This window comes from Sceloporus undulatus, chromosome 3, assembly GCF_019175285.1.
Source record: "Sceloporus undulatus isolate JIND9_A2432 ecotype Alabama chromosome 3, SceUnd_v1.1, whole genome shotgun sequence".
Lineage (NCBI taxonomy): Eukaryota > Metazoa > Chordata > Lepidosauria > Squamata > Phrynosomatidae > Sceloporus > Sceloporus undulatus.
The window spans coordinates 242,854,989-242,865,313 of NC_056524.1; positions in this window are offsets into that span (position 1 = coordinate 242,854,989).

The following is a 10,325-nucleotide window of genomic DNA, read 5'->3' on the forward strand; positions in this document are numbered from 1 at the left end:
TAACTGCCAAGAAAGACATCTGTGAATATTTTCCTGGCGGGATTTTGGCAAAAGATATGAAATAGCAATGGTCAGTACTTGAACAGTTGGGTTTTTTTTAATATGAATGATACAATACATCAAGGTTGTTGTTTTTTTTTAAAAAAAGAGGGCTCATATAAATATTCAGTTTAAATTCTGAAGTATAGCTTTACAAACATACCAACACAGAGAGAGAGTTACTATCCCAGGAATCTGTCTGACTTGGATCAAATTTACATAGGTGTTCTTTTTAGTGTCAGAATTGGTGTAGTTGTTGTTGCATGATTGAGAAATTACGCAAAAATTATGTATGGCAATCAAAGATCATTTGAAGATTTTAAACCTAAATCGAGTAGCCACATACCAGGTAAGCATTACCAGAAGTAACAGGTTCTTCTCAAATTGCATATTAAGGAGGGTTTGCATTGATTGTTTTTTGCAAAAAGCCACGCAATCCTATTCATCCCTCTGCCCCCCCCCCCAAAAAAAAAACATGTAAAGAATTCCACTGTTGATTATTCTACAGCTTACCCTGTGTGAAATACAATTTTATTGGTCTGCTTTAGAATTGCTAGCTCAGCAAGGGGATGTTTGTGTGTTTTTGATGTCTAAATCATGGCCACAACAAATATCTATTGTGCAACATCTTCTAACATCTCCCCATGGGAACTGTGGCTTTTATTTTTCTTTCCCTGGTTGACACACATTTGAGTCATGATAGAGCTATGCATAGGAGGACGAAGGCATTAAAGCCATTTCTAGCAAATGCTTTTGGCACCATTTCTCAGGTGTTGTCTTTCCAGTTCCCTTTCCCCCTTACATATTGTAAAATTAACTTCGAGACACTCAATGGCCCTTGGGCAGGCTTTACATTTAACAGCTATTATAATCTGTCACTTGCTCTGCAGCTCACACTAAATGTCAGATGTGAACCTTGGGAATAGATGTGGTGTTTCTATTCCAAAATCTTTATTACAAAATAATAATAAAAAAGGAAGTAATTGAATCTGAAGTGAAATGCAGAACTATATCAAAATATACTTTTTTGTCTGAAAGACATTAAAATTGACCATTGATCCAGAAGCGATGGAGTACCAGTGTCCTTCCCAATGCTGGACTCCAGTTCTCACTATATTTGACTATTGGCATTGCTGGCTAGAGTTTATGAAAGAGGATCACCATCCTGATGTAGTAGTTAAAGCTTGAATCTGAGCAGAAAGGAGAATATAATTTTCCATTTCATTTCGTGAATGTAAAAATAAAGCTGCCATTCTGCTAGTCAGTTGTTGCTGTGCACCTTCAAGTTGTTTTCGACTTATGGTTCTCCTAAGGTGACCTATCACAGGGTTCCCTGGCGCTGAGAGCATGGAGAGTCACTCAGTGGCTTTCCATGGCTGAGAAGGAAATCTAACCTTGCTCTCTAGAGTCATAGTCCAATATTCAAACCACTACACCACTCCTACTAGTCAGCTTCAATATTGTAAATGATGCTTACGACCTTGTAACTGTTTCCTATTCATATTAACAATCATGGTACCAATGTCATAATCGGGAATGCTGCCATACTTTAAAATCCAGATAGCCACACTGAGGGATGTGGTTCTCCAGAGCTGGTGAACAGGGTGCTGAACAATGATGTGTTCAGCCCCCTCCAGCCAGTGATGAATGGTTTTGACAAACTGTGACAAAGGTCCCTGCTTCTCATTGGTGCATTGCCATTTGCTGACAGAAGGGGACTGGGTATGTCATCCTTCATGCTCACTAGTGCAACTTGACTGGCTAGATTTACTGGGGGTTTCAGGGTTAATGACCCCTGAAATATGATCATAGAAGAAATACATAAATTCAACCTAGACAACAAAGAAATTAAATTAGTTAGAAGAGTTCCTATACCTAGGATCAAACACTGGTCAGCATGGTGATAGCAGTCAGGAAATAAGAAAAAGACTAGGAATGGGAAAGGCAGCTATGAGGGAACTAGATAAGATCCTAAAATGTAAAAGCATAACTCTGAACACTAAAGTGAGGATCATCCAAGTCATAGTACTCCCCATAATCATGTACGGAAGTTTGGTTTCTAGGAGGGATGCTCCTTTTTGCAGATATAGTTCATGTAACATCCAAAAAATAGACACTGTGACCACAGAACTGCCCCTCTTACACTTTTTTTTACCATCTTCATCTTTCCTGATGCAGAAGCCTGTGAAGCTTTGAAAGTAGTGTGATGTGTTAATGCCTTTTGGTTGGCCAAATAGAGACAATTACCAGAAGATGGATTTTGATTTTTTTTTCATCTACACCTGAAATTTGAACAAGGGGAGACTACAAATCTACATAGTGACTTTTTAAAACACAATTGATTTCAGACTTATAAAGCTGATTGATTTCTTTGGTAAAGAGAACCATAAGGATTACAATAAAATAATTCCAAGTGTATATTCATTGCAAATTGGAATCTTGTTTCTTTTAGTCAATAAAGAATTACAACAACCAGCAACTGAGAATGCTCAAAGATGGCACAGTTTGATTGCTTAGTCATAGAAGCTGGGCAATCACTGAAAATACAAATCAACTTGTATTCAACATGGGGTTGAATGATAAAACTATTAAAGTTCATCCATCTGAAGCCAGAGCCCATTACACATTTAAGAATTACAAACCTACTAGACTCAGATTACAAAGTGGCTCATTTCAAGATGTGGCCATCTTACTGAGTTCTTGTTCATTTGGGGTCAACCTTGTATAATTCCCTGTGCCTAATTGTTCTTTCCTTTCCTTTTTTTTCCAACTGCTTTTCTTTTCTCATTAATAAAAACTACAGAAGTAAATGTAATCAGTAAACCCAAAGGTAGAGCTCAATCTGACAAACAAACATTACTGAGGTCTTGGGGGGATTCTGTTAATTTGTTTCAATTTCCAATGCAAAGTAGGCTACATATGGTACTGTAATGTGCCATCTTGCGAAATACCTGACATAAAAGAAACTTTGTGCTGAAAATGTATGGTGCTCAAGGTTCCACCCCTCCTCCTCTTGGCACATTGCCTGCATTTGAATATTTCTATGCATATCAAATCATTTTTTCTATTTGATCAGGGAGTACAAAAGAAATATGTCTTCTGACTAAAATTGCAACGGAGTCTCGTTGATAATAGTGTTTTAAGAGAGTTGATGTGGGTGGTAGAGACAAAGATTAAGTATGCGGTAGACTCAGGAAGTGGAATTCCCTAAACATCACCAGACTTGTGGAAATGCAAATATTGGTGAGGATACTCAGGCTGTAGCTCAGTAGTTCACATATTTATAGGTGAAAAGTCTACAGTTTAGTCCCCTTCCCTCTGCATCTCCAGTCTTGGTTGAGAAAGAAACTAGAATCATAGAATCATAGAATCGTAGAGTTGGAAGAGACCCCAAGGGCCATCCAGTCCAACCCCCTGCCATGCAGGAAATCTAAATCAAAGCATCCCCGACAGATGGTCATCCAGCCTCTGCTTAAAGACCTCCAAAGAAGAAGACTCCACTACACTTCGAGGGAGTGTGTTCCACTGTCGTACAGCCCTTACTGTCAGGAAGTTCTTCCTAATGTTGAGGTGGAATCTCTTTTCCTGTAGCTTGTATCCATTGCTCTGGGTCCTGTTCTCTGGAGCAGCAGAAAACAAGCTTGCTCCCTCCTCAACATGACAACCCTTCAAATATTTAAACAGGGCTATCATATCACCTTTTAACCGTCTCTTCTCCAGGCTAAACATCCCCAGCTCCCTAAGTTGTTCCTCATAGGGCATGGTTTCCAGACCCTTCACCATTTTAGTCACCCTCCTTTGGACACGCTCCAGTTTCTCAATGTCCTTTTTGAATTGTGGCGCCCAGAACTGGACATAGTATTCCAGGTGGGACCTGACCAAAGCAGAATAGAGTGGCACTATTATTTCCCTTGATCTGGACACTATACTTTTAACCTAAAATCACATTGGCCTTTTTAGCTGCTGCATCACACCGTTAACTCATGTTCAACTTGTGGTCTACTTGGACTCCTAGATCACTTTCACATGTAGTCTCATTCAACCAGATGTCCCCCATCCTATATATGTGCATTTCCTTTTTCCACCCTAAGTGCAGTATTTTACATTTCTCTGTGTTGAATTTCATTTTGTTAGCTTTGGTCCAACTTTCTAGTCTATTCAGGTCATTTTGAATTTTGATCATGTCCTCTGGGGCATTTGCTACTTCTCCTAATTTAGTGTCATCTGCAAATTTGATAAGTATGTTCCCAATTCTGTCTTCCAAGTCACTGATAAAGATGTTGAATAGCACTGGGCCCAGGACAGAGCCCCACTGGACACCCCACTGGTCACTTCTCTCCAGAATGCAAAGAAGCCATTGTTGAGCACTCTTTGGGTTCAGCCAGTCAACCAATTAGGAATCCATGTAACAGTTACCTTGTCTAGCCCACATTTTACAAACTTGTTTGCAAGAATGTCATGAGGAACCCTGTCAAAGGCCTTACTGAAATCAAGATATGAAATCAACTATCTGGAACTAACACAAAACCTGATGGATCAATGGTCCAATTTAATCCCAGGTGATTCCTATTTTTCTACGCCGAGCAACAGGAATTAAGAAAAGTTAAACATTCAGTGTGCTTGATGGAGTTGTCAGTTATGTGATGGATGTAGACTTTCAGGTTGCACTTCTAGATTCTCGAAGGTGGCCAGAGGTAAATTAGATGGGCCTCTCCTTCCCTGCATCTCTTACAATATGCAGGGTTCTAAGTGTGTTACAGTGAGGGGCGAGAATGGAGCAAAGGATGAAAAGCAAAGCACTCCATGGATTTCATGGGATTTTCTTAGGCAAGAAATAACCAAAGTTGTTTTTGACAGTTCCTTCCTCTGAAATATAGTCTAGCACACCTGATACTTATTAGTAGTCTTCTAACCAAGTACTAAGCAGGGCTTAGTTCCCAGTAACAGGCAGGATCTGGTGCTTTTAGGCTATTTAGGATTTATTCTGCAATTACTACTTTTTAATTCACACATAAATGTGGATTTGATCAATTATGTAATATGTATGCATCATTATTCTTCCCCCCCTCAAAGTACACATTTCTAAACGTGATTTATCCTTAAATATGCATTTTATTTGCATTTTGCATTGGCATGAAGAACTGCATTGGAATATTTGGGAACTGAGTCTGAATATCATGTTGGGTGATGTGGATCAGGTTAGTTTGCTTTGAAATGCAGACTGAATTAAACCCCTGAATGTGCCTAACCACAGATTCCATGAACCCATGTACATTTAGGTGTGTGTATGTAGTCTGGGGGAAGGGCCAGTACATGTTACCCTGATTAACCATCTCTATGCATTCATTTGTACTTTAATGAGCAAGTTAATATGGTTGGTTTTAAATCTGCCAGATGGCAGTCCTAAGGGCAGCTTACCACAATTCAGCTGGCACATGCTTTGTGTTGGCACAGACTGCTATTTGCATGGCTTTACAAAGTGGAATGGAAATGATCTATGAATGGATGAGAAATGCTTCAGATTCTCATTGACCCAACCTTCCTCCAGATGTTATAAAAATGTTGAGATTTGACTCCTATATCATAGCCGATCAAAATATTATGGCTAGTTGAACATTTCCCTGCCATTATTCCACCAGAAAAGAAAAGAAAGAAACTGGTAGCTGAATTTTTTTCAGTCAGAGCTCAGACATGGTTTTTTTTTAAAAAACTACCTCTCCCAGAATATGGCTCTGAGTGTTGTTCAATGTTTTCCATAAGCTTTGATTTCAGTACTGGTGTCAGCTTCTTATTACTGCACCTGTGGGAGACACGATAGCCTTGCTGGTCAGACAGTTATAGTGCTATGATTCCACTTGCTGCCATAGCAACATCCTATGAAATCTGGGGATTTGTAGTTTGGTACGGCACTAAAGCTCTCTGGGTGAGAATTCTTGATATGCAACCCTAAATTGCAAAACCCAGGATCCCACATGTTAACTGTGTCAGTTAAAATGGAATCATATTTGTGTAGTATGAAATGGCCCCTGGTCACATGGCATATAGGCTTAGTCTTTCTACGGTGTTTATCAGACGAGCTCTTAAAGAGGTACTATTCCAGTGTGACTCCTCTAGCTGCCTCCTGTTGCATGCTGGGATTGGCAGTTTTAAGGAGGGGTATTTAGAATTCTCAGGCAGAGAAGTTCAGCTCCTTAAAACTGCCAATCCCAGCATGCAACAGGAGGCTGCTAGAGGAGTCACACTGGAATAGTACCTCTTTAAGAGCATAGTGTGATAAACATCTACGATACAGTACTCAGCATCTGCTAAAAGAGGGGAAATGCCACACTCTCCCTCCAAATAGGACCAGTCCTACTGAACACATAGGAAACATCTGTGTCCCATTGCAAATGCCCTCTTGCTTGTAGACAGGAGATTCTGGAATGTTGTGTTTTCTGAATCTTGTGGCCCTACTAGTTATGGTAGTTACACATTTGTTCTCTCTCAGACATTTATTAAATATATTTTCTTTTTAAAAGAAGAAAAAGAAGCCTGCCTCCCTGCCGGCAGTATTTTCCTTCCTGTGAAGGAAGCTATCTTTGGAGATGCCATCCTGGATTTCCCATTAGTCATAGCAAGGGGAAACAATAGCTTTACTTGTGCAGTCAGGTTTTGATTTGCATTTTCACAATGCTCTCATTTCTGCCTTTCTGTGTCAGTAGATCTATCTAGAAAGGACTGGCTCTGCTGTCACTGTGAAACATTTGCATTTCCTTATTGCCTAGCCTTTCTACTTATGGACAAAAACCATGCAATTGCTTTCTCTGTCCCAGTCATAATAGAAATCCTTTGAGTATGGGTCTCATATCTGAGGGCCTAGACTCACTTCTACAGGCCTCAGAGCAAAGAGAAGAATCTTTGTTGAGAGCACTGTCCAGAAAAAGAAAATATTTTCCCCCAGTTGTATGCTGCTGGCTCCCAATGGTGCTTTAGAGTGGCAGAATTAAGAGCTTACTGCATGAACTTTAAAACCGGCTCAAGCCTCCCGGACTGCAACCGGGTCATGGGATGGAGGTGGGTATTATCGCATGCTAAATCACCACCTAATCTCCAGTCACCATCAGCCCGGGTCCCAGTCACACTTCACCAGCAGTTTTTAGAAGCTGGAAAGCTGGCGGATTGCAGCTGGGACTCAGCTTGGACCCAGGCTGATAGCGGCTGGCAATTAGGCAGTGATTTAGCATGTGATAATCCCCACCACTATCTCGCACCCCAGCTGCAGCCTGGGAGTCTTGAGCTGGTTTTAAATGTGATAAGCTCCATAGACCGTTCCTCTTCTCTCCTTTGTTAGGCTTGTGTTCTTATTTGAATATTGGGCTCTGAGCAAGGGTTGAGTGTTGGGGTGTAAAATCTCAGAGCCTGGCATGCTCCCGACTTGGTAAACATATGGTTGTAAGCCTTGAGATGATCACAGTTAGAGCCAACACTCGCCAGGAGGATAGCCAGCTACAGAGGCTGTTCCTGCATCTTCTCCCATTAAACCAAGTTGGTTAGGGTTTTGGACTGGGACTTGGAAGATGCAAGTTCAAGTTCTCACTGAACCATGGTGCCCATGGGCCAAGGATTCACAACAGGGATGTTGTGAAGATAACGTGGGGAGGAATGCCATATACTGTCTTCATCTCATTGGAAGAATATAGACAGTTTTTGCAACTAATAAATAATAATTAAAAATACCCTCTGTATTGGAAACTAGCCTGGGAGGCCCAGTGATGCACAGGTGTCCAAATTCTGTGGTGATGAATACCTGTACATACAAAAGTTTTTATTTTGTTATATATTTACATTTTTCAATGGTCAGCAAAAAGGCCTCAGCAGTTGCTTACAATACATGAAAAAATAAAATTTAACCCATTATAAGGAACACAGTAAATTACCAAAGATTAGCCTACAAGCAGTCGGATAAAAGTAGCATGTATGTACAGCATGAGTGATGAATTTGTGGTCCTCTAGGTGATGTTAGACTGCAGCTCCAGTCAGTCCTACCTAGCATAGCAAAAGGTGTGGATTCCATAGGAGAGCCCATGCAGTTACAGTGCTACAGTCATAATGCTATAACTGTGTAGAGGGAAAGGGCCTTTCTCACCCTAACCCCCTTTATAGGGCTAAAAGAGCCACAGATTGGGCTCAGGATGGGGTAGAACTGTTATCAAAACTGGTAGTAATTTGAGATGTTTTCTGGACTTATCATGGGTCCAGAGTATCCTCCAGAAGGTTTAGTCTCAAATGCAGAATTCAGAAAAGTTACTTTTTTCAGTGACAATGTTCAGAATCTCCCAGGTAGCTTGGCCACTAGAATTCTCAGAACCGGCCAAGCAGTGACTGTGCTGGTTCATGGATTCTGAGAGTTGTAATTTAAAAATGGCTACAGAAACCTTTACCATGGCCATGTCATAAACTATCTAGGGCCTTGGCAAGGTCTATGATTCCATGAACATGATACTGGGCAATCAATCCCTTGTTTCTTTTCTGTTAATGACAGTCTATTCTGAAATATCGCACAAAAAACTGGAACTCCTGCCAGCCATATAAACTGTTGAGTAAAGAAGAATAAGGCTGTCTTGGATTTTCTTTTTCGTCCCCCATGTTCTTCTCTCTCTCTCTCTCTCTCTCTCTCTCTCTCTCTCTCTCTCTGCATGCAAAAGTGAAACAAGACTAAAAATAAGGCTGTAGTATTAAAAATAATGTTTGAAATAGGGTGTTCATTTGGCATCACCAAAAAAGGAAAGGACACAAAAGCATGGTGATTTGCATAGTATTAGTACATGTTAAAATGTGAGTATGGAAATAATTTGGACATTTGGAAATGTCGTAATTTAAAGAGAAACAATGTATTTCATCTTAATAGGGAAGACTATGACCAGGTGACCTTCTAAGAATACTGTTGTCCAGGTGTTATTTGTATATGGGCAACTTCAAAGCCAGTGGTGCAACATTAGACTCTGGACTTAATGGTTTAATGGTGGGGAGGGTTTTACATAGCCATGTGTTTTACTTTAGCTGTGAAACCTACATCTAATATTTCTCTTCTTTCACACTCCCACATTCCACTCTTTACAACTGCTTCTACATTTCTATTATATTATAGCAAAAACAATCTTGCTATGTTTGCAAACCCTGACTTTGAGTGTGTCAGTTTCATATTTTAAAATCACTTAAATCATAGCAACATAATAAATTCAGGAATAAAATAGACTTTGTTTCTACTGACCTACTGCTAAACACATTTGCTTGGGAAGAAGCACCATGTTGTTGTGGGAAAAGATAATGTGTTTTATTAGGGGAGGGAGACTCCATAAACATGGACATCTGTAATTATGGCTTCAGTTTTGCTATCAGGTCCATTGAATCAATAAGATTTACCTATTTATTGAATCATCAACAACTGATTGAGCAGGTCTACTCTAGCTGGAAATAACCAACAAAATGCCAGACTAGATATGTGTCTGATCAGTTGCCCCAGACTATAAAATGTCTTTAGCATCCTGAAATATTGTTTGGTCTCCTTTCTTGCCGCTTTTATCTTTAAACTGGACTAGAAGAATCCATTCTTCAAGATGCCTTTGAATGGAGGACTGCCTTCTCCAAAGTAGGATACCTATCCAAGCTTGAAAGCAGGTTCTCCTGAAATTAATTGGACTCTGCTGCAAAGTTATTTACAACCCTGTTGTACCTTATCTAAGGAAACTTTCTTTGCCTATACTGAATCAGTAAAGCAGACTTCACTAATGCAGAAGAATAGGGAAAGGAAAACATACAAGTATTATTATAAGTTCTAGAAAAGCCAAAATGTATGAGTAAGGCTAAAAAGCAACAACACTGGTTTCCTTTGGTTTGTGACTAAGCTTCCGTATCTGCAACAGAAAGATTTAAGACCTTTTTGTGACCTGGCATCAAGACCTTATCTCTTCTCACAAATACAGTTGCCCCTCTGTTTTTGCAAGGGATCCGTTCCATCCCCCTCCCCTGCACAAATGGAAAATTACTAATATTCAAGTCCCACTATCTTGAATGGCGGCATGCCCCCCTGAAGGCACCCAGGGGTATGCGCCACAGGCACACATCCCATTCCCCCCCCCTCTGTTTGCCACCCTTAAATGGATGAGGGACGTGGACTTCAAGTCTGCAAAAATGGAGGGGCAATTGTACTTCTATGTATGACTTTCTGCCCTCCCCCCCACACATTTTTTACTACAAGGAGTGTTCTGTTTTGTGAAGCTGTCCTACAGCTTTCATAGACTCCACAG